Below are 25823 nucleotides of genomic sequence, written 5' to 3'. Positions count from 1 at the left end.
CCTTGGATGATGCCTGACTGGCCTTATTTTTCCAGCACCACACTTTTTTACTGATCTCCAGCACCTGCAGTCCTCACTTTCCCCCAACTAGTGGGAATGTGGAGGAATCAGGCCAGCTGCTATCTCACAGCATGATAGAACCGGCTCAAGGACTGAGTGGTCCATTCTTGTTCGTAATTGGTCTATTTGTAAATTCACCTTCCCCTGCTCTTGGTCTTGCTCTGTGTGTTTGCTTCTTTCTGCTCCCCTCTCTTGATCCCTACGTCTCTGGGTGTCTCTCTTTGCCAGGTCTATCTCTATTGGTTGCACTCCTGATCTCTCTCTCTCTTCCTCAGTCTTGCTCTGCCAGTCTATAGCGTACTCTATCTGTTTATCTCACTTCACATTTCACTCTCTGCTAATCTCTCTCCATCACTCTCTCTGTCTTTGCCAAAGGCTCTCCGAATCTTGCTCTGTCTCCCTATCAATTTCTCTTGATCATTATATCTCTGACACACCCTGTTTCTCTTATACTTTTAGCTTCTCTCTATCATTCACAATTCCTCTCCCACTCTCTCTCTCTCACACACACACTCACTCTCTCCCTCTGTCTGCTGGTCTTTCTCACTGTTTCTCTCTCTCTTTCTCTCTCTCTCTCTCTCTCACTTTGTCCCTCTCCCTCTCACTCTTTCTCTCTACTGGTCTCTCTCTCACAATATCTGTCTCTCTCTCTCTCTCTGTCACTCACACACACTCTCTCTCTCTTTCTCTCTCTCCACTGGTCTCTCTCACTGTATCTGTTTCTCTCTCTCTCTCTCTTTGTCCCTCTCCCTCTCTCTCTGTCTCTCTACTGGTCTCTCTCACAATATCTCTCTCTCTCTTTCTCTGTCTCTCTCACACACACACACACTCTCTCTCTCTTTCTCTCTCTCCACTGGTCTCTCTCACTGTATCTGTTTCTCTTTGAATCGCTCTCTCTCTCTCTCTCTCGCTCTTTCCACCTGTGCGCCTACCCCCCCCCCCCACCCTGTCACCTCTCTCTCTCTTCTGGTCTTTCTCACTGTATCTGTCCCTCTTTATCTCTCTCTCTCTCACTCATTGTCTCTCTTTATCTCTCTCTCTCTCACACACACACACACTCTATGTATCTCTCTCTCTCTGTCAGTCTGTCTCACTGTATCAATCTCTCCTGTTTCTCCTTTTATCTTTCCTGCTCCCTCCTACTCTCTCTATTGCTCTATTGCTCTATTTTTCTCTCTCTCTCTGCAGGGATCATTCTCAGTTGTCATTGCTTTAAGCATTTCCCACCTGACAATTAATATTCGCTTGGGTGGGGAGGCAGAGGTGGTGAAGGGATGTGGGCACCACTGACAAAACTGGGATTTGTCTCCACACCTAATCGCCTCTGTGTGGCTTGATTGGCCATTACAGGGGGCAGTTAAGAGTGTCCGTAATGCTGTGAGTCTGGAGTCACATGTAGGCCAGATCAGGTAAGGACAGCAGATTTCCTTCCCTGAAGGACATTAGTGAACCAATCCCTGGCTAGAATATAGAGAATAGTAACATAGGGAATAGGAGCAGGAGGAGGCCATTCGGCCCCTTGATCCTGCTCTGCCATTCATTATGATCATGGCTGGTCATCCAACTCAATAGCCTGTTCCTGCTTTTCCCCATATCCTTTGATCCTTTTAGCCCCAACTACTATATCCGACTCCTTCTTGAAATCATTCGATGCTTTAGCCTCAATTGCTTTCTGTGGTAGTGAATTCCACTGTTTCTGATTATAAGGAACCCACATTTTTCTTCACTAATCTTTTTCTCTTCACAAACTTTTCAAAACTTTTACAGTCAATGTTTATGTTTCCTACATGCTTACTCTTAGAATTTATCTTGCTTTTCTTAATCAATCCCTATGTTCTTTGCTGAATTCTAAACTGCTCCCATTCCTCAGCTCCATAGTGATTGTAATGAGGTCATCTAGGTGGACCGCGTAGAATCGGAGTTCCTTGATTGGGGCTGTTAACCTGATCCAAACAGGGAGCCCTGGCTGACAGATTGGAACTGGAGTGTCAGGGGTTCTGCTCACTCAAGGGGCTGCCTCTGAGTTAACTGGGTCACTGTCATGTACTGTGCATGTGCAAATAAAGGGTGAGTGATGACAAGATACCGGCCGCTACGGAGTTATTTCAAGATCTGTTGCTTTATTGATGTAATCTCCACTGCGGCTGTGTAGAACCTATTGGTGTTTGTGCTGTGCATGAGTCTTCTTCCAGCACCCTTGCGTCTCTGTCGAACTGTGGATGATGGCTTAGACAGCAACATCCATTAAATAATTCCTACTGATGATTTGCTGCTGTATCTATACATTGGACAAACACATGCATGAAAATGGAATAGTGTAGGATAGATGGGCTTCAGATTGGTTCCACAGATCAGCACATGATCGAGGGTCAAATGGCCTGTACTGCACTCTAATGTTCTATGTTCTACGTTTATTTTTAAAAGCCCCTGTGCATACTGAGAATAGTGTTCTCTGTTTTTTTTATATGGAGACAAGTATGCCCTGTGTGTATTAAAGAGAATAGCAGCTCTGTGTACAGTACAGAAAATAGCAGTCCCTGTGTTTTTTTATATATAATGAATAGCAATAAATGTTCACATTATACAGATCAGATAAGCAGGACTCTGGAAGAACACAGCAAGCCAGACACCTTTAGGTTCTGAAGAAGAGTTAGACACCAAGTATTGGCTTCACCACCTCCTGATGATGCCTGGCTGGCTGTGTTCTTCCAGCCTCCTGCTGGTCTACCTTGCATTCCAGCATATGTAGGTTTTATATCTCTAACCAAGTGTTATATAGAATACCAGTCCTTGTGTATATTATACAGAACAGCAGCCCCTCTGTATATTACAGAGTACAGCAGTCTCCGTGTATATTGTAGAGAACAGCAATCCCTATGTATAAGGCAAAGAGCAGTCCCTGTCTATATTATAGAGAATCACAGTCCCTGTGTCTCTTATCAAGAAAAGCAGTCCCTGTGTATATTATAGAGAAGAGGAGTCTCTGTATATATTATAGAGAATAGCAGGCCCTGTGTATTTTATAGAGAACAACTGTGCTTCTGTCTATCATAGAGAACAACAGTCTCTGTGCACATTATAGAGAATAGCAGTCTGTGTGTCCATTATACAGAATCACAATCCCTATATATATTATTTAGAATCACAGGTCCTGTGTATATTATACAGAATAGCAGTCCCTGTGTATTTTATACAGAATCACACTCCCTGTGTATATTATATGGAATAGCAGTCCCTGTGTGTATATTATACAGAATCACACTCCCTGTGTATATTATAGAGAATAGCAGTCCCTGTGTATATTATACAGAATCACACTCCCTGTGTAAATTATACAGAATAGCTGTCCCTGTGTATATTATACAGAATAGCAGTGCCTATGTATATTATAGAGAATAGCAGTCCCTGTGTATATTATAGAGAATCACAATCCCTGTGTATATTATACAGAATAGCAGTCCCTGTATATATTATACAGAATCACACTCCCTGTATATATTGTACAGAATAGCAGCCCCTGTGTATATTATACTGAATAGCAGTCCCTGTGTATATTAGACAGAATCACACTCCATGTGTATATTATACAGAATAGCAGTCCCTGTGTATATTATACAGAATCACACTCCTTGTGTAAATTATACAGAATAGCTGTCCCTGTGTATATTATACAGAATAGCAGTGCCTACGTATATTATAGAGAATCACACTCCGTGTATATTATACAGAATAGCAGTCCCTGTATATATTATACAGAATCACACTCCCTGTATATATTATGCAGAATAGCAGTCCCTGTGTATATTATACAGAATCACACTCCCTATGTAAATTATACAAAATAGCTGTCCATGTGTATATTATACAGAATAGCAGTGCCTATATATATTATCGAGAATAGCAGTCCCCTGTGTATATTATAGAGAATCACACTCCCTGTGTATATTATGCAGAATAGCAGTCCCTGTGTATATTATACAGAATCACACTCCCTATGTAAATTATACAAAATAGCTGTCCATGTGTATATTATACAGAATAGCAGTGCCTATATATATTATCGAGAATAGCAGTCCCCTGTGTATATTATAGAGAATCACACTCCCTGTGTATATTATACAGAATCACACTCCCTGTATATATTGTACAGAATAGCAGCCCCTGTGTATATTATACTGAATAGCAGTCCCTGTGTATATTATACAGAATAGCAGTCCCTGTGTATATTATACAGAATCACACTCCCTGTATATATTGTACAGAATAGCAGCCCCTGTGAATATTATACTGAATAGCAGTCCCTGTGTATATTATAGAGAATCACACTCCCTGTGTATATTATGCAGAATAGTAGTCCCTGTATATATTATACAGAATCACACTCCCTATGTAAATTATACAAAATAGCTGTCCATGTGTATATTATACAGAATAGCAGTGCCTATATATATTATCGAGAATAGCAGTCCCTGTGTATATTATAGAGAATCACACTCCGTGTATATTATACAGAATAGCAGTCCCTGTATATATTATACAGAATCACACTCCATGTGTATATTATACTGAATAGCAGTCCCTGTGTATATTATACAGAATCACACTCCATGTGTATATTATACAGAATAGCAGTCCCTGTGTATATTATACAGAATCACACTCCATGTGTATATTATACAGAATAGCAGTCCCTGTGTATATTATACAGAATCACACTCCTTGTGTAAATTATACAGAATAGCTGTCCCTGTGTATATTATACAGAATAGCAGTGCCTATGTATATTATAGAGAATCACACTCCCTGTGTATATTATGCAGAATAGCAGTCCCTGTGTATATTATACAGAATCACACTCCCTATGTAAATTATACAAAATAGCTGTCCATGTGTATATTATACAGAATAGCAGTGCCTATATATATTATCGAGAATAGCAGTCCCTGTGTATATTATAGAGAATCACACTCCCTGTGTATATTATACAGAATAGCAGTCCCTGTATATATTATACAGAATCACACTCCCTGTATATATTGTACAGAATAGCAGCCCCTGTGTATATTATACAGAATAGCAGTCCCTGTGTATATTCTAGAGAATAGCAGTCCCTGTGTATATTATACAGAATCGCACTCCCTGTATATATTGTACAGAATAGCAGCCCCTGTGTATATTATACAGAATAGCAGTCCCTGTGTATATTCTAGAGAATAGGAGTCCCTGTGTGTATTATACAGAATCACAGTCTCTGTATATATTATGCACAATCACAGTGCCTGTATACATTATGCACAATCATAGTCCCTGTGCATATTATACACAACAACAGTCCCTATGTAGAATATAGAGAAAGGCGTCCCTGTGTATTTATAGGGAATAGCAGTCCCTGTTTATATTATACAGAATCACAGTGCCAGTGTATACTATACAGAATCACTGGCTCTGTGTATATTATACAGAATAGCAGTCCTGTGTACATTATGGAGAACCACAGTCACTATGCATATTATAGAGAATAGCAGTCTCTGTGTATATTGTACAGAATAGCAGTCCCTGTATATAGTATACGGAATCACAGACTCTGTGTGTATTATACACAATCACAGTCCCTGTATATAGTATACATAATAGCAGTCCCTGTGTATATTATACAGAAGAGCCATCCCTGAGTATATTATAGAGAACAGCAGTCCCTGTCTATATTATAGAGAATAGCAGTCCCTTTGTATATTATAGAGAATCACAGTCCCTGTGTACATTATACAGAATCAGACTTCCTGTGTATATTATACAGATTAGCAGGCCCTGTGTGTATTATAGAGAACAGCAGTCCCTGTGTAGATTATAGAGAATAGCAGTCCCTGTGTATATTATACAGAACAGCAGTCCCTGTGTATATTATTGGGAATAACAGTCTCTGTATCTATTACAGGGAATAACAGTCCGTGTGCATATTATAGAGAACAGCAGTCCGTGTGCATATTATAGAGAACAGCAGTCCCTGTTTATATTATAGAGAAAAGCAATCCCTGTGTATATCATAGAGAATTGCAGTCCCTGTGTATATTATAGGGAACAGCAGTCCCTGTGTATGTTATAGGGAATAACAGTCCTTGTGCATATTATAGAGAACAGCAGTCCCTGTGTATATTATATAGAATAGCAGCCCCATGTATATTATAGAGAATAGCAGTCCCGATGTTTACTATAGAGAATTACAGTCCCTGTTTATATTATAGGGAATAGCCGTCCCCAAATATATTATAGAGAATATATGTCCCTGTATGTATTATTATACAGAATCACAGTCCCTCTGTATTTTATACAGAATAGCAGTCCCTGTCTACATTATGGAGAACAGCATTCCCTGTGTACATTATACAGAATCACAGCCCCCAAGCATATTATTGAGAATAGCAGTCCTTCTATGTATTATATAGAATAGCTGCCTCATGTATGTTATAGAGAATAGCAGTCCCGATGTATATTATAGAGAACAGCAGTCCCTGTGTATTATTATACAGAATCACAGTCCCTCTCTATTTTATACAGAATAGCAGTCCCTGTCCATATTATGGAGAACAGCAGTCCCTGTGTATATTATACAGAATAGCAGTCCCTGTGTATATTATAGAGAACAGCAGTCCCGATGTATATTATAGAGAACAGCAGTCCCTGTGTATTATTATACAGAATCACAGTCCCTCTCTATTTTATACAGAATAGCAGTCCCTGTCCATATTATGGAGAACAGCATTCTCTGTGTACATTATACAGAATAGCAGTCCGTGTGTGTCTTATACAGAACAGTAGCCCTGTGTATATTATAGAGAATAGCAGTCCTTGTGTATATTATAGAGAACAGCAGTCCCTGTGTATATTATAGAGAACAGCAGCCCCTGTGTATATTATAGAGAATAGCAGTCCCTGTGTATATTATACAGAATAGCAGTCCCTGTGTATATTATAGAGAACAGCAGTCCCGATGTATATTATAGAGAACAGCAGTCCCTGTGTATTATTATACAGAATCACAGTCCCTCTCTATTTTATACAGAATAGCAGTCCCTGTCCATATTATGGAGAACAGCATTCTCTGTGTACATTATACAGAATAGCAGTCCGTGTGTGTCTTATACAGAACAGTAGCCCTGTGTATATTATAGAGAATAGCAGTCCTTGTGTATATTATAGAGAACAGCAGTCCCTGTGTATATTATAGAGAACAGCAGCCCCTGTGTATATTATAGAGAATAGCAGTCCCTGTGTATATTATACAGAATAGCAGTCCCTGTGTATATTATAGAGAACAGCAGTCCCGATGTATATTATAGAGAACAGCAGTCCCTGTGTATTATTATACAGAATCACAGTCCCTCTCTATTTTATACAGAATAGCAGTCCCTGTGTATATTATAGAGAACAGCAGTCCCTGTGTATATTATAGAGAATAGCAGTCCCTGTATGTATTATAGAGAAGAACAGTCCCTGTGTATGTTATACAGAATAACAATCCCTGTCTACATTACAGAGAACAGCAGACCCTGTGTATATTATAGAGAATAGCAGTCCCTGTGTATATTATACAGAATAGCAGTCCCTGTGTATATTATAGAGAATAGCAGTCCCTGTGTATATTACAGAGAATAGCAGTCCCTGTGTACATTATACAGAATAGCAGTCGCTGTGTATATTATAGAGAACAGCAGTCCCTGTGTATATTATAGAGAATAGCAGTCCCTGTATGTATTATAGAGAAGAACAGGCCCTGTGTATGTTATACAAATAGCAATCCCTGTCTACATTACAGAGAACAGCAGTCCCTGTGTATGTTATGCAGAATCACAGTCCCTCTCTATTTTATACAGATTAGCAGTCCCTGTGTATATTACAGAGATTAGCAGTCCCTGTGTACATTATACAGAATAGCAGTCCCTGTGTATATTATTGGGAATAACAGTCTCTGTTGAAAAATGTGTTGCTGGAAAAGCGCAGCAGGTCAGGCAGCATCCAAGGAGCAGGAGAATCGACATTTCGGGCATAAGCCCTTCTTCAGGAATGAGGAGGGTGTGCCAAGCAGGCTAAGGTAAAAGGTAGGGAGGAGGGACTTGGGGGAGGGGTGTTGTGAATGCGATAGGTGGGAGATGGTTAAGGTGAGATGGAGGAAGAGAGCTTTTTCAAGGAAGGTATCCTTGCAAAAGGATTCACAGTCGGTTAAAATCAACGAGGAGAAAGTGAGGACTGCAGATGCTGGAGATCAAAGCTGAAAAATGTGTTGCTGGAAAAGCGCAGTGAGTCAGTCTCTGTGTCTATTACAGGGAATAACAGTCCGTGTGCATATTGTAGAGAACAGCAGTCCCTGTGTATATTATATAGAATAGCTGCCCCATATATATTATAGAGAATAGCAGTCCCGATGTTTACTATAGAGAATTACAGTCCCCGTTTATATTATAGGGAATAGCAGTCCCTGTGTATATTATAGAGAACAGCAGTCCCTGTGTAGATTATAGAGAATAGCAGTCCCTATATGTATTATACAGAATAGCAGTCCCTGTGTATATTATAGAGAACAGCAGTCCCAGTGTATATTATAGAGAATAGCAGTCCCTATATGTATTATAGAGAATAGCAGTCCCTGTGTATATTATAGAGAATAGCAGTCCCTGTGTGTATTACAAAGAACAGCAGCCCCATGTATATTATAGGGAATAGCAGTCCCTGTGTATACTATAGAGAATAGTAGTCCCTGTGTATATTATAGAGAAGAGCAGTCCCTGTGTATATTACAGAGAATAGCAGTCCCAGTGTACAATGCAGAGAATAGCAGTCCCAATGTATATTATACAGAAAGGCAGTCCCTGTCTAAATTATACAGAATCACAGGCCTTGTGTGTCTTATAGAGAGCAGCAGTCCCTGTGTATGATATAGACAAAGCAGTTTCTGTGTATATTGTAGATTAGCAGTCCCTGTGTATATTATAGAGAATTACAGTGCCTGTATATATTATAGAGAATTATAGTGTCTGTGTATATTGTACAGAATAGCAGTCCCTGTGTGTATTGTAGAGAATATTAGTCCCTGTGTATATTGTACAGAATAGCAGTCCCTGTGTGTATTGTAGAGAATATTAGTCCCTGTGTATATTATAGAGAACAGCAGTCCCTGTGTATATTATAGAGAATAGCAGTGCCTATGTGTATTATACAGAATAGCTGTCCCTGTGTATATCATAGAGAATTACAGTGCCTGTGTATATTATACAGAATCACTGTCCCTGTGTATATTATAGAGAACAACTGTCCCTGTGTATATTGTACAGAATAGCAGCGCCCGTGTATGTTATAGAGAATAGCAGTCCCTGTGTATACTATAGAGAATAGCAGTCCCTGTGTACATTATACAGAATAGCAGTGGACGTAGATTTGCTCGCTGAGCTGGAAGGTTCATTTTCAGACATTTCATCACCATAGGTAGGTAAAATCATCAGTGAGCCTCTGGATGAGGCACTGGTGGCCTGGCTTACTTTTTGTTTATGCGTTTTCCTTGGGTTGGTGATGTAATTTCCTGTTCACACCCAATGAACACAGTCTGCCGATTTCTTAGCATCAAAACCCAACAAGCAGACAAAACACATCCAGAAATCCTAGCCACTCTCCCCTACTTCAAAAACATCTTGGAAATGACGGCCAGACTACTCAGGCCCCTTGGCATCATGGTAGCCCACAAACCCACTAACACACTAAAACAGCAGCTAATGAACTTGAAAGATCCTACACAGACAACAAGCAAAACTAATGTCATTTACAAAATACCATGCAAGAACTGTAACAAACACTACATTGGACAAACTGGCAGAAAGCTAGCTAGCAGGGATAGTGTAGGAGGACAAGCTGAGAATAGTTGACAGTTCGGCGCAACATCGAGGGCCGAAGGGCCTGTTCTGCGCTGTATTGTTCTATATTCTATGTTCTAAACACATTGACTTGGATCCCATTTACTACCCACTGAGAAAAAGAACAGGAAATGACATGGGAAATGGCATCACCAATCCAAGGAAACCTAAACACATAAATAGAAAGTGGACCATGCCACCAGTGCTTTATCCGGAGGCTCACTGATGATATTACCTAGTAGGGTGACGAAACATCTGAAAACGAACCTTCCAGCTCAGCGAGCAAACGTACATCCAGAACCTCAACCTGAGCTACAACTCTTCTCAAAACTCGCTAACAGAATAGTAATCCCTGTGTATATTATACAGAGTAGCAGTCCCTGTGTATATTATAGAGAATAGCAGTCCCTGTTTATATGATAGGGGAGGCAGTGGTATTGTTGCTGCTTACAGGTAATATCTGTGAGGACAGGCACTCAGAAATTGCTCCAATAGATGGCAGAATTTGAATACAATAAAAATTAAGACATGAAAACCTCATCGATTGTTGTAAAATCCCAACTGGTTCACGTCTGCCTCTTTGGGAAGGAAATCTATCATCCCCACCTGGCCTGGCCTCCATGTGACTCCTGACCCACAGCAATGCAGATGACCCGAACCTGTCCTCTCAAACCGCCATGCGAGATATTCAGTTATATCAATCGCTACAAATTTTCAACAAAGAAATGAAACCAGATGAAGTCATTGACTTAGGTACCAGAAAAGGCAACGGCAAAAACAGCCCTGTCAAATCTGCAGGGTCTTCCTCACTAACATCTGGGGGCGCGTGCCAGTATTGGGACAGCTGTCTCACAGACTGACACAGTGATGCTCACTGACTCATACCTTATAAACAATGTCCCAGACACCACCATCCCTGGAGATGACCTGTCACACCGACAGGACAGACCCAGCAGAGGTGACGACGCAGTGGGATACAGTCGGAAGAGAGTTGCCCTGGGAATTCTCAACAGTACTCCCACAAAGCAGTACAGTCATTCAAGAAGGAAACAGGGGATATCGGGATAAACCGGGAAAGTTCAGGCCAATCAGTCTAACCTCAGTAACAATTGGAAGCAATTCTGAGGGACAGAGAAAAATTGCATTTGGAGAGGCAGGGATTAATCAAGAACAGTCAGCATGGTTTTGTTAAGGGGAGATCATGTCTGACCAACTTAATTGGATTATTTGAAGAGGTGACCGACACGTGTAGATGAGGGCATTGATTTTGACATTGTCTACTTGGGCCTCAGTAAGGTTTTTGATGTGATCCCAAACAGGAGACTGATAGTGAAGGTAAAATCTAATGAGATCCAGGGCAAATTGACTAATTAGGATCAGAATTAGCTGAGAGGCAGGAAACAGAGGGTGATGGTTGAGGGGTGTTTTGCCTGATGGGAAGCCTGCAAGCAGTGGCAAACCACAGGAAGCTGAGTTGGGGCCCTTGCTGTTTGTGTTAATATAAATGATTTAGACTTGGATGTAGGAAGTTTGATCATTAAATTCGCTGATGATATAAAAGTTGGTAGGTTAGTAAATGGTGAGGCGAATAGACTTATATATAGGCGGATCAGTAGCCAAAGGAGTTCAATCCAGATAAATATGGGGTGATGCACTTAGAGAATACCAGCCCTTGTCTGTGTTTACAGAGAATAATAGAATCCTTACACTGTGGAAGCAGGCCATTTGGCCCATTGAGTTCACACTGATCCTCCAAAGAGCATCCCACCATACCCACACACCTGCATTCTCCATGGCTAACTCACCCAGCCTGCTCATGCCTCGACACGATGGACAATTTAGCATGGCTATTCTACCCTAACCTGTACATCTTTGGACGGTGGGAGGAAACCCACCCAGACACAGAGAGAGTGTGCAAACTCAAGACAGTCACCCAAGGGTGGAGTGCCAATCACTGAGCCACTGTGCCATGTATTTACAAAGAATAGCAGCCCCTATGTGTGTTACACAGAACAGCACTCCCTGTCTATATTATAGAGAATCACAAGCCCTGTGCATATAGTAGAGAATAGCCATCCCTGTGTAAACTACAGAAACAGCACCTCCTCTGTTTATATTATAGAGAATAGCAGTCCCTGTGTGTATTATACAGAATAGCAGTTCCTGTGTATATTATAGAGAATAGCAGTCCCTGTTTATACTATAGAGAATAACAGTCCCTGTGTATATTATACAGAATAGCAGTCCCTGTGTATATTATACAGAATAGTAGTCCCTGTTTATATTATAGAGAATAGCAGTCCCTGTGTCAACTGTAAAGATTAGCAGCCCATTTATATGATAGATAAAAGCAACTGTTTATATTATAGATAGTAGCAGTCCCAGTGTGTTTTATAAAGGTAGAAGTCTCTATTTATATTAAAAAGAATAACAGACCCTGTACATATTATAGAGAATAACAGTCCTTTTGTATATTATAGAGAATAGCAGTTCCTCTGTATATTATAGAGAACCGCATTCCCTGTGTTTATTATAGAGAATAGCAGTCCCTGTGTGTATTATAGAGAATAGCAGTCCCTGTTTATATTATAGAGAATAGCAGTCCCTGTGTGTATTATAGAGAATAGCAGTCCCTGTGTATATTATAGAGAATAGCAGTCCCTGTGTATATTATACAGAATAGCAGTCCCTGTGTATATTATAGAGAATAGCAGTCCCTGTTTATATTATAGAGAATAGCAGTCTCTGTGTATATTATAGAGAACAGCAGTCCCTGTGTGTATATAGAGAATAGCAGTTCTTCTGTATACTATGCAGAAAAGCAGTTCCTGTGTATATAGAGAGAATAACAATCCCTGTGCATTTTATAGAGAACAGCAGTCCCTGTGTATTTTATAGAGAAAAGCAGTCACTGTGTATATTATGGAGAATAGCAGTCTCTGTGTCTATTATAGAGAATAGCAGTCCCTGCGTATAATATGGAGAATAGCAGTCTCTGTGTCTAATATAGAGAATAGCAGTCCCTGTGTTTATTATAGAGAACAGCAGTCCCTGAGTATATTGTGAGAATATCAGTTCCTCTTTATATTATGGAGAATAGCAGTCCCTCTTTATATTTAGACAATAACATAGAGATGCACAGCGCAGAAACAGACTATTTGGTCCAACTTGTCCATGCCGATCAGATATCCTAAACTGACCTTGTCCCATTTGCCATATCCCTCTAAACTCTTCCTATTCATGTACCCATCCAGACACCTTTTAAATGTTATAATTGTACCAGCCTCCAAAACCTTCTCTGGAAGTTCATTCCATACACACACCACCCTCTGCATGGAAAAGTTGTGCTTTAAGTCCCTTTTATATCTTTCCCCTCTCACCCTAAACCTATGCCCTCTGGTTCTGGACTCCTGCACCCCAGGGAAAAGATCTTGTTTATTTATCCTATCCATGCCACTCATGATTTTATAAAACTCTATAAGGTTACCCCCCCAGCCTCCTACACTCCAGGGAAAACAGCCCCAGCCTATTCAGCCTCTCTGTGTATATTATAGAGAATGGTAGCCCCTGTGTATAAAATACAGAATAGCAGTCCCTATATATATATATATATATATATATGTATATGTATATGGTATAGAATAGCAGTTCCTGTATATAATATAGACAACAGTAGCCCCTATACTATTCTAAAGAATAGAGATCCTTTATATTATAAAGAACTGCAGCCCCGTGTATGTTAAAAAGAACATTAGTCCCTCTGTATATTGTGGAGAACAGCAGTCCATGTGTATATTATAAAGAATAGCAGCCCTTGTGTACAGTGTAATGAACTGTGCTCGAATGAGAGCTTTTTAAAGCTTTTTCCACTATTCAGAAAGTCCCTGACTCAGTTGATTGTCACCTCAAATCCACATTCTTTCCCACTCCCTAAAAGCCTTTGATTCCACAACACTCAGTGGGGTTTAGACGAATGACAGAGATCTCATAGAAACATAAAATTCTCACTGGACTAGATAAGGTAAAGACAGGAAGGATGGTCCCAATGACCAGGGAGCCCTGAATCACAGGGTCACACTTTAAAGATGGGTAAACCATTGAGGACTGAGATGTGGAGAAATGTCTTCACCCAGAGATGATGTGGAGGTGCTGGTGTTGGACTGGGATGGACAAAGTTAAAAATCACACAACACCAGATTATAGTCCAACAGGTTTAATTGGGAAGTACAAGCTTGTGGAGCACTGCTCCTTCATCAGGTAGCTAGTGGGGCAGGATCATAAGACACAGAAATTATAGCAAAAGATCGCAGTGCAAACATGCACACATGACACTGAGATGTATCTTATGATCCTGCTCCACAGCTACCTGAGAAAGGAGCGACACTCCGAAAGCTAGTGCTTCCAAATAAACCTGTTGGACTATAACCTGGCGTTGTGTGGTTTTTAACTTCACCCAGTGAGTGTGGAGCCTGTTGAGGCCAAAATATTGAATGTTTTCAAGAAGGAGTTAGATAAAGGTTTGAGGGCTAAAGGGGTCAAAGGGTATGGGGAGACAGCAGGATGGGGGACTGAGTTGATGATCACGCATGATCATATTGAATGGTGATGCAGGCCTGAAGGGCTGAATGGCCTACTCCTGCTCCAGTTTGATATGTTTCTGTCATAGAGAATATCAGCCTCTGTGTATAAGGATCTCTCCTTCTCAACCTCTCCACTTGCCTGAGGTATGGTGACCCTCAGGTTAAACCACCACCAATCGTCTCTCTCTCTAATGAGAGCAGCCCCATGATGCTCTGGGACTACAGCAACTTTACCTTATTACTGAACTGCCCAAGAGCATAGTATAGAGTTAAGAGTCACATCATTGCTGTGGGTCTGGAGTCACCTATGGGCCAGACGAGGTAAGAATGGCAGATCTCCTTCCCTGAAGGTCATCAGTGAACCACATTAATTTTAATAGCATTTGACAGTGGTTAAACGTTCATTATTAGACTTTTGATTCCAGTTTGATTTGAATTTACTACCTACCTAATCCGACCTACTCTTGTAGGCACTGCATTTGTGTGGCCAGTTTATTCAGTTTCTGGTCAATGGTAACCCCAGGGATGTTGATAGCGGGGCATTCACTGAATGCCAAGGGACAATGGTTACAACCTCCCATGTTAGAAATGGTCATTGCCTGGCATGTTTATGATGCGACTATCACTTGCCACTCATCAAACCAAGAGTGACTGTTGTCCAGTTTGTGCTGCATTTGGCCATGGACTGCTTCAGTATCTGAGAAGCTGCGAATGTTGCTGAACTTTATGCAATAAAGTTCAGCAACATCCCCACTTCTGACCTTATGATGGAGGGAAGGTCATTGAAGAAGCAGCTGAAGAGTCAAAAAGTGTGATGCTGGAAAAGCACAGCCGGTCAGATCCTAATGAAGAGCTTATGTTCAGAATGTTGACTCTCCTGATCCTCGGATGCTGCCTGACTGGCTGTGCTTTTCCAGCACCACACTTTTTGACTCTGATCTCCAGCATCTGCAGTCCTCATTTTCTCTTGCATGAAGCAGCTGAAGATGGTTGGGTCTAGGGCACTACCCTGAGGGACTCCTGCAGAGCTGTCCTGGAGCTGAGATGACTGACCTCGAACAACCACAACCATCTTCCTCTGTGCCAGGGATGGCTCTAACCAGTGGAGAGTTTGCACCCCGATACCCATTGATTCCAGTTTTGCCAGGATGCCACACTCGGTCAAATACAGCCTTGATATCAAGGGCTGTCCCTCTCCCCTCCCCTCTGGGATTCAGCTCTTTTGTCCATGTTTGACCCAAGGCTGTAATGAGGTCAGGAGCTGAGTGACCCTGGGGGAACCCAAACTGGGGGTCACTGAGCAGGTTATTGCTGAGCAGGTGCTGCTTGATAGCCCTGTTACTGACCCCTTCCATCATGTTACTGAGGATGGAGAGTAGGCTGATGGGGCGGTACCACAGAAGGTGACAGTGTAGATGGAGGACTTACAGCCCATCGTTTCTGCACTGACTGAACATCACAACTAATTGCAATTCTCCTGCCTTTTCCCCACAACTTACACATCATTCCCCACTTAAATAATCGTCCAATGCCTGTCCTGAATGTCTGAATTGAACCCGCCTCCATCCCATTTTCAGGCAGTGACTTTCATGGTCTGAATACTCACTATGCACATTTCATTTGCTTTGTTTGCAAATTATTTCTAATCTGTGTCCTCTTGTATTGATCCTCCTACAGCTTCTCCCGATCCATACTGCAATGTAATGATTATCTGTAATTTGTTTATGAGACTGTAAAGTTTATCCTTTTAAGAATGCCTTATACTATAAATCACTGTAAGGTAATGCAACTTATTTTCTTTATTTGTCTTTTTGTATCTAAGATTTGTACCTGAGATGACAGCGTGAGAGGTGACATTGTAAACCTTTCACACCTCCTGTACTTCTGTACTTGAATACGTTGACAATAAAGGATATTCTATTCTATTCTGTCCAGCCCCCACTCATGATTTTGGAAACCTCTATCAGATCTCCCCTCTCCAAGGAGAACACACCTAACTTCTTCAATCTATCCTCATCGCTCAAGTTTCTCATTGCTGGAACGATTCTTGAAAATTACCTCCATTCTCATTCCAATGCATTCAGATCATTCCTGTAACATGGCCCCCACAACGGTACACAATCCTCCAGCTGAAATGTAACAAGTGTCTCGTACAAGTTCACCATCACCTCCTCGCTCTTGTACTCTCTGTCCCTATTAATAAAGCTGAGGACACTGTGTGCTTTATTCACTGCTCTCCAACTGTCCTACTACCATCAATGATCTGTGCACATATACGCTCAACTCTCTCTGCTCCTGCCTTCCCTTTAGAATTGTACCCCCTTTTTTTTATATTATTCTTCAATGAGCAAAGTGCATCACTTCACACTGCACAGCATTGAGCCTCGTCTGTCACCTACCCACTCACTCCACTAAGTTGTCAATGTTCTTTTGGAGCTCCACACTGCCCCCTCACAGGTTACAATTCTGCTAAGTTTCATATCATCCACAAACTTTAAAATTGCTCCCTGAATATCATATCATTAATATATATTAGGAAAAGAACGGGTCCCAATACCAACTCCTGGGAAACTCCACTCCTCTATCCTGTTGGGAGAGGACATACCTGGGCAATATTCCACATTGCTGGGTAGATACCTTTGAGGTACCCAACCTTACCTTGAGTGGATCCAATTGGTTGAAGACTGGTGTCTGTGATGCTGAGGACCGCTGAGGGAGAGCAAGATGGATCATCCTCTCGGCACTTCAGGCTGAAGGCTGCTGTGAATATTTCAGCCTTATCTTTCACACTGTTTTGCACTGGACTCTTCTGTTATTGAGGATGGGGAAATGCTCTGAGGTGTTTGTATAAATATATATTTCAATTATATCTCATGCATCCTAACCTTGACCACACATTCTACATTTTCTCACTGACCTGTTGTAGTCCCAGTTTCCTTAGTGACAGATAGTCTAATAGGAAGTGAATGATTCCTATTTAAGGAACTATTCACAGCCACGCAAAGCTGCAAACGCAAAGTTTCACCCTTCAACTGGGTTTCCCATAGTGTTTACTTCTGAAATGTACTCTTGTGGCTTTGCTTAGAAATTGAGCTGCCAGTGCTCAATTTCTAAACAAAATAATAGATTTAGATTTATACAGATCTTTTCACAATCGCTGCACTCCCAAAACTGTTTTGTAACAAAAGAAGTACTTTCTGATGTGTAGTCCCTGTTCTAATGATGGAACCACCAAAATACTTACAGCAGCAGGCCTGAGAATTCTGCAGTGAGTAATGTTCTTCCTGTATCTCCGAGGAGATGACCCACCCCCATCTTCTCCGGGGTAACTAGGGATGGGCAATTAATGTTCACCTAGCCAACCACACCCAATGATTTATTAAATATTACCAATTTATGCACAGCAAGTTCACACAAATAGCAATGACTGGATGGTACCTTTTTTTTTCCGTTTGTTGATGCATAAGCTGCCATGCTGTTTTGTCCTGGGATCCTTTACAAACACCCGAGGAGTTTGCAAGGCTGAGACTGACATCTGACCTGCCACTGGTAGTGCGGCACTCTCTGTCTCACTGTCTCTGTACTCTGGAGTGGGATTTAAATCTGGAACCGAGTGACTCAGTGGGGAGATGAGAACAAAAGCACAAAAAGGGGAGTACAGCACAGGAACAGGTCCTTCGGCCCTCCAAGCGCATGCCAATCATCATGCCTTAACTAAACTAAAAAAAAAACCTGCTGCCCACATTTTGTCCATGTCCCACAATTTCCTCCTAATTCACGTAACCATCCAGATGCTTTTTAAATGTCGCCAATGTACATGCTGCCACCACCTTTTCTGGTCGTGCGTTCCAGCCACCTATCACGCTGTGCAAAAAACTTCCCTCACACATCTCCCTTAAACGTTTCCCCCTCACCTTGAACCAGTGTCCCTTTCTAATTGAAATTTCAACCCTGGGAAAAAACCTCAGACTATCCACCCTACCGCTGCTTCTCAATTTTGCAGACGTCTATCAGGTCTCCTCTCAGCTGCCATCTTCCCAGTGAAAACAATCCTAGTCTTTTTAACCATTCCTCATTGCCAATGCCCTCGAGACCAGGCAGCATCCCAGTGATCCTTTCTGCACTCCCTCCAAAGTTTTCACATCCTTCTTGTAGTGTGCAACCAAAACTGCACACAATACTCCAAATGTGGCGTATATCGCTGCGACATGGTTTGCCAACTCTTGTACTTCATGCCCTGGCCAATGAAGGCAAGCATGCATTACACCTTCTCAATCACCTTGGTCAGCTATGTGGCCACGTTTATGGAACTGTGGACCTGCACACCCAGATCCATCCACATGATAATGTTCTCAGGGTTCTGCCATTTACAGTGTAACTTCTACCTAAATTTGATCCTCCAAAATGCATCACCTCACATTTGGCTGGAGAGTTGCAGGTAGATAGGATAGTGAAGAAGGTGTTTGGTATGCTTTCCTTTAATGGTCCGAGTATTGAGTACAGGAGTTGGGAGGTCATGTTGTGAGTGTATAAGACATTGGTTCGGTCACTGCTGGAATATTGCATGCAATTCTGGTCTCCTTCCTATCGGAAAGATGTTGTGAAACTTGAAAGGATTCAGAAAAGATTTACAAGGATGCTGCCCGGGTTGGAGGATTTGAGCTATAGGGAGAGGCTGAACAGGCTGGGGCTGTATTCCCTGGAGGAGAAAGTGAGGTCTGCAGATGCTGGAGATCAGAGCTGGAAATGTGTTGCTGGAAAAGCGCAGCAGGTCAGGCAGCATCCAGGGAACAGGAGAATCGACGTTTCGGGCATAAGCCCTTCTTCAGGAATCAGAAGGGCTTATGCCCGAAACGTCGATTCTCCTGTTCCCTGGATGCTGCCTGACCTGCTGCGCTTTTCCAGCAACACATTTCCAGCTCTGTATTCCCTGGAGCTGAGGGATGACCTTATAGAGATTTATAAAATCATGTGGGGCATGGATAGGATAAATAGACAAAGTCTTTTCTCTGGGGCGGGGGAGTCCAGAACTAGAGGGCATAGGTCTAGAGTGAGAGGAGAAAGATGTAAAAGAGACCCAAGGGGCAACGTTTTCACACAGAGGGTGGTACATGTATGGGATGAGCTGCCAGAGGAAGTAGTGGAGGCTGGTACAATTGCAACATTTAAAAGGCATCTGGATGGGTATATGAACAGGAAGGGTTTAGAGAGATATGGGCCGGGTGCTGATGGGTGGGACTAGATTGGATTGGGATATCTGGTCGGCATGGATGGGTTGGACTGAAGGGCCTGTTTCTGTGCTGTACATCTCTATGACTCTTTGACTCTATGACTGTATAATTTTCCACCAGGTTAGGGGCAGGAGGAGAAGCTTTGATTCAATCTGTAGGCTTTGGGGATCGATTGTGTTAGCGTTTAACTCATTTGCGTGGTATCCTGTGCCGTATATTCACCGGGCTGACACTTCAGAGTTTTAGGTGAACTTACTTTTGAAAGTTAGCGAGGAAATTCAAGTCTTTTTTATTTGTCCATGTTCCAAGTTAATTCCATTTGCAACTACAGAACAACCTCGGTTATCCGAACATCAATTATCCGAATTTTGGATTATCCGAACAAGATCTCATGGTCTCGTGAAAAACGTTATCAGTTATCTGAACAACCAGTTATCTGAACAAAATACTCCCTGTCAATCTCGTTCGGATAATCAAGGTTTTTCTGTACTCAACCTGTTCAGAAGGTACTTCTGTTTGTACAGAGTAATGATGCCATTCTATGTTTTACAGTCTCAGTGTCATTTGTTCATTAACTCTTCAGTTATTCCAAACTCTGACTCCCTCCACCTGGCCTCGAGGCGAAGTCCGATTTTTCAATCTATTTCTGTGCTTTTTGCCCCATTGTTTGTCACCCAGCTCGTTCCTCCCCTTGAAACGATGCAGTGGTGTGGACGTTCGGATCTGCCTGCCAGTCTTCCCTGTCGTTGTTCCTCTTTGCTGCTTCCTCACTGCCTGAGCAGAGCTGTAGCGAGTCTCTCTCTCTCTCTCTCTCTCGCTGTCTCTCACTCGCTCGTTGCCTCAGTGCAGGGTGGTGAGCACTTCCAACCGTGTGTGTGCAGGGACTTAACACTGTGTGATCCACAAGTGTACTTTATTGGCCAGATACTCAGTCCGTAGCTGAAATTCTCTGGGGTTTTTCTGTCGAGGTAAGACTCCTGTCTTCTGTCGGCATGCTTTGTGGAATCTGAAAGGGCTGTGAGTGACTGGGAGCTTTAGCCTGAATAAGAGGGACACATTCCCAGTTAGAGTACAGTGGGGATTGCTCAGCCTTCTGACTGTATGTTACACTGTATGGGCCAGCCTCTGCATACAGTTTAACATGCTCAGAGAAACAACGTTCATTCTTCCTGTTTTTAATTCCCCTCCTCATCGAAATCAGTCCAAGGTCTTTGGTTTCAAGAGACTTGATTTCTTTCCCACCTCTCCCTGACCTTGCCCCATGCTGGGGTACAGTGTTCCCCTCTCCCTGACCCTGCCCTGTGTTGGGGTACAGTGTTCCCCTCTCCCTGACCCTGCCCTGTGTTAGGGTACAGTGTTCCCCTCTCCCTGACCTTCCCCCCTGTTGGGGTACAGTGTTCCCCTCTCCCTGACCCTGACCCCTGTTGGGGTACAGTGTTCCCTTCTCCCTGACCCTGCCCCCTGTTGGGGTACAGTGTTCCCCTCTCCCTGACCCTGACCCCTGTTGGGGTACAGTGTTCCCCTCTCCCTGACCCTGACCCCTGTTGGGGTACAGTGTTCCCTTCTCCCTGACCCTGCCCCCTGTTGGGGTACAGTGTTCCCCTCTCCCTGACCCTGACCCCTGTTGGGGTACAGTGTTCCCCTCTCCCTGACCTTGACCCCTGTTGGGGTACAGTGTTCCCCTCTCCCTGACCCTGACCCCTGTTGGGGTACAGTATTCCCCTCTCCCTGACGCTGCCCCATGCTGGGGTACAGTGTTCCCCTCTCCCTGACCCTGCCCTGTGTTGGGGTACAGTGTTCCCCTCTCCCTGACCCTGCCCTGTGTTGGGGTACAGTGTTCCCCTCTGCCTGACCCTGCCCCCTGTTGGGGTACAGTGTTCCCCTCTCCCTGACCTTCCCCCCTGTTGGGGTACAGTGTTCCCCTCTCCCTGACCCTGACCCCTGTTGGGGTACAGTGTTCCCTTCTCCCTGACCCTGACCCCTGTTGGGGTACAGTGTTCCCTTCTCCCTGACCCTGCCCCCTGTTGGGGTACAGTGTTCCCCTCTCCCTGACCCTGCCCTGTGTTGGGGTACAGTGTTCCCCTCTCCCTGACCTTCCCCCCTGTTGGGGTACAGTGTTCCCCTCTCCCTGACCCTGCCCCCTGTTGGGGTACAGTGTTCCCCTCTCCCTGACCCTGCCCTGTGTTGGGGTACAGTGTTCCCCTCTCCCTGACCTTCCCCCCTGTTGGGGTACAGTGTTCCCTTCTCCCTGACCCTGCCCCCTGTTGGGGTACAGTGTTCCCCTCTCCCTGACCCTGCCCTGTGTTGGGGTACAGTGTTCCCCTCTCCCTGACCCTGCCCCCTGTTGGGGTACAGTGTTCCGCTCTCCCTGACCCTGCCCCATGCTGGGGTACAGTGTTCCCCTCTCCCTGACCCTGCCCTGTGTTGGGGTACAGTGTTCCCCTCTCCCTGACCCTGCCCTGTGTTGGGGTACAGTGTTCCCCTCTCCCTGACCCTGCCCTGTGTTGGGGTACAGTGTTCCCCTCTCCCTGACCCTGCCCCCTGTTGGGGTACAGTGTTCCCCTCTCCCTGACCCTGCCCCCTGTTGGGGTACAGTATTCCGCTCTCCCTGACCCTGACCCCTGTTGGGGTACAGTGTTCCCCTCTCCCTGACCCTGCCCCCTGTTGGGGTACAATGTTTCCCTCTCCCTAACCTTGCCCCATGTTGGGGTACAATGTTCCCCTCTCCCTGACCTTGCTCCCTGTTGGTGTACAGTGTTCCCCTCTCCCTGACCCTGTCCTATGTTGGGGTACAATGTTTCCCTCTCCCTAACCTTGCCCCATGTTGGGGTACAATGTTCCCCTGCTTTCCAAAGTCCCTGCTTCAATCCACAGGAATGGGTCTGGATCATGTTGAGGAACGTCTTCCATACTGGCATGCCCAATATTGTCCTTATTTAGTGCACACAGCGCAACAGACACACACACACACACCGCAACACACACAACGCACGCACGCACTCACACACAGGCACACACACACAGGCACACGCATACATACACACACACCGCAACACACACACAAACTGCATCACACGCACACTCACACAGGCATGCATGCACACACACACACACTACAACACACACAGACACACCGCAACACAAATACATACTGCAACACACACACAGCGTAACACATACAGGCAAACGTGCACACACACGCACAGCAACACATACATACTCACACATGCACACACACGTACGCGCACACACACACCGGAACACACATGCACATACACCGCAACACACACACAGACCGCAACACACATGCACAGACCGCAACACACACATCATACACACACACACACACTCAGACACACACACACATTCAGACACACCGCAACACACACAGACCACAACACACATGCACACACACAGGCACATGCACACACACTGCAACACACACACCGCAACACACACACATCATACACACAAACACACCGCAACACACACATCATACACACACACACTCAGACACACACACATGCACACAGAAACACACACGCATGTGTATGCACACATGCACAGACACAGACACACACGCATGCATATATACTACAGCACACACCCCCAACATACTCCACAACACGCATACACACTCCGCAACACACAAACACCACAACACACACACTGCAAAACATACTCACACTGCAACGCACATGCACACAATGCAACACACACACGTGCGCTCACACAAACTGAAACACTCATACACACGTGCACGCTCTCACACACACACACATATGCATGCACATACACCACAACACACACACACTCACCGCAACACACAAACATCACAACACACACACACCGCAACACATACTCACACTGCAACACACACATGCACTCACACACACCGCAACGTACACGCACGCACACACACATACACACCACAACACACACTGCAACACACACACACGCGTGCACGCACATGGACACACACCGCAACACAGACACAACACCCACATGCAACCACACGTGCATACACACACACACACACTCTCACAAACACGTGTGCACACGCACAGATGCACACACAGCCACAGACACATGCATAAACATATACACACACCCACACAAACAATTATACACACAGACACGAGCACAGAGTTACATACAGGTCCACACATTGATGGACATACAGACAGCTTCGCTAGGACATACACCTAGATACAACAGACATACTCCGAGAGCCAACAGCAAATGCTAACACACACACACAGGTATAGACAGACAGACACACACCGATCCACACAGATAAACAGATAGACACACACTGCTCAGCTGGGTGTTCTACTAGAGTGCAGGGAGTTGAGGCTAAAGTTCAAGGTGACAGCAGATGTACAACTGTGTGTTAGAGACCTTGGCCTTTCCTGATCCATAAGCTGTCGAAGCTCACCACAGGAATGGGGAAGAGGAGTGGGGAAGGGCTGTGGGGAAGTGGAGTGGGGGAGTGGGGAAGGGTAGTGGGGAAGGGGAGTTGGGAAGGGGAGTTGGGAGGAAAGTGGAGGGGGCTGTGGGGAAGGGGAGTGGGGAAGAGCTGTGGGGAAGGGGAGTGGGGAAGGGTACTGGGCAAGGGTAGTGGGGAGGGGCTGTGTGGAAAGGGTGTGGGGAAGGGGAGTGGGGAAGGGGAGTTGGGAAGGAAAGTGGAGGGGGCTGTGGGGAATGGGAGTGGGGAAGGGCTGTGGGGAAGGGGAGTGGGAGGGGGAGTTGGGAAGAGCTGTGTGGAAGGGGAGTGGGGAAGGGAAGTTGGGAAGAAAAGTGGAGGGGGCTGTGGGGAAGGGGAGTGGGGAAGGGCTGTGGGGAAGGGGAGTGGGGAAGGACTGTGGGGAAGGGGAGTGGGGAAGGGGAGTTGGGAAGGGCTGTGGGGAAGGGGAGTGGGGAAGGGGAGTGGGGAAGAACTGTGGGGAAGGGGAGTGGGGAAGGGAGTTGGGAAGGGCTGTGGGGAAGGGGAGTGGGGAAGGGCTGTGGGGAAGGGGAGTGGGGAAGGGGAGTGGGGAAGGGGAGTTGGGAAGGAAAGTGGAGGGGGCTGTGGGGAAGGGCTGCAGGGAAGGGGAGTGGGGAAGGGGAGTGGGGAAGGGGAGTTGGGAAGGAAAGTGGAGGGGGCTGTGGGGAAGGGGAGTGGGGAAGGGCTGTGGGGAAGGGGAGTGGGGAAGGACTGTGGGGAAGGGGAGTGGGGAAGGGGAGTTGGGAAGGGCTGTGGGGAAGGGGAGTGGGGAAGGGGAGTGGGGAAGAACTGTGGGGAAGGGGAGTGGGGAAGGGAGTTGGGAAGGGCTGTGGGGAAGGGGAGTGGGGAAGGGCTGTGGGGAAGGGGAGTGGGGAAGGGGAGTGGGGAAGGGGAGTTGGGAAGGAAAGTGGAGGGGGCTGTGGGGAAGGGCTGCAGGGAAGGGGAGTGGGGAAGGGGAGTGGGGAAGGGGAGTTGGGAAGGAAAGTGGAGGGGGCTGTGGGGAAGGGGAGTGGGGAAGGGCTGTGGGGAAGGGGAGTGGGGTAGGACTGTGGGGAAGGGGAGTGGGGAAGGGGAGTTGGGAAGGGCTGTGGGGAAGGGGAGTGGGGAAGGGGAGTGGGGAAGAACTGTGGGGAAGGGGAGTGGGGAAGGGAGTTGGGAAGGGCTGTGGGGAAGGGGAGTGGGGAAGGGGAGTGGGGAAGGGCTGTGGGGAAGGGCTGCGGGGAAGGGGAGTGGGGAAGGGGAGTTGGGAAGGAAAGTGGAGGGGGCTGTGGGGAAGGGGAGTGGGGGTGCTCCCTCATGTGGGGCTGGCTGAATTGCAGACTCTTTCCTCATTCTGGGCGATTAACTCAGCCAACTTCCTGAGCTGTTAACGGATGTGGTTTCTTCATTGTTTAATGGCTGCTTAACCAACATTTGCAGAGAGGTTTCAGTCATATTGCAATTCAGGGATGGTGCAATAGCAAGAATTAGCTATGCTAATTTAAAGAGATGGCACCACAGCAGTAATGTCATTGGCCCAAGTATCCAGAGCCTCAGTTTAATGTCCTGGAGACATGACTTTCAAGGC

At 44.9% G+C, this 25823-nt stretch overlaps 1 protein-coding gene across 3 annotated transcripts in view; it reads left to right on the top strand.

Annotated features, from left to right (window-relative positions):
- fyb1a (FYN binding protein 1 a) overlaps positions 1 to 25823 on the top strand; it is a 206799-nt gene that overhangs the window by 28711 nt on the left and 152265 nt on the right. Inside the window, exon 1 of one of the 3 annotated variants that reach the window (XM_043703066.2) lies at positions 20610 to 20738. The exons of the other annotated variants lie outside the window; for them this stretch is intronic. The gene's annotated coding sequence lies outside the window, so the exon portion shown is untranslated. Of the gene's footprint in view, positions 1 to 20609; positions 20739 to 25823 lie in introns of those variants that run through there. 3 annotated transcript variants of the gene reach the window in all.

This window comes from Chiloscyllium plagiosum, unplaced genomic scaffold, assembly GCF_037043375.1.
Source record: "Chiloscyllium plagiosum isolate Xiang-an unplaced genomic scaffold, Cpla_swu_hap1 HiC_scaffold_2, whole genome shotgun sequence".
Taxonomy (NCBI): domain Eukaryota; kingdom Metazoa; phylum Chordata; class Chondrichthyes; order Orectolobiformes; family Hemiscylliidae; genus Chiloscyllium; species Chiloscyllium plagiosum.
This window is presented reverse-complemented; position numbering and strand designations above follow the sequence as displayed.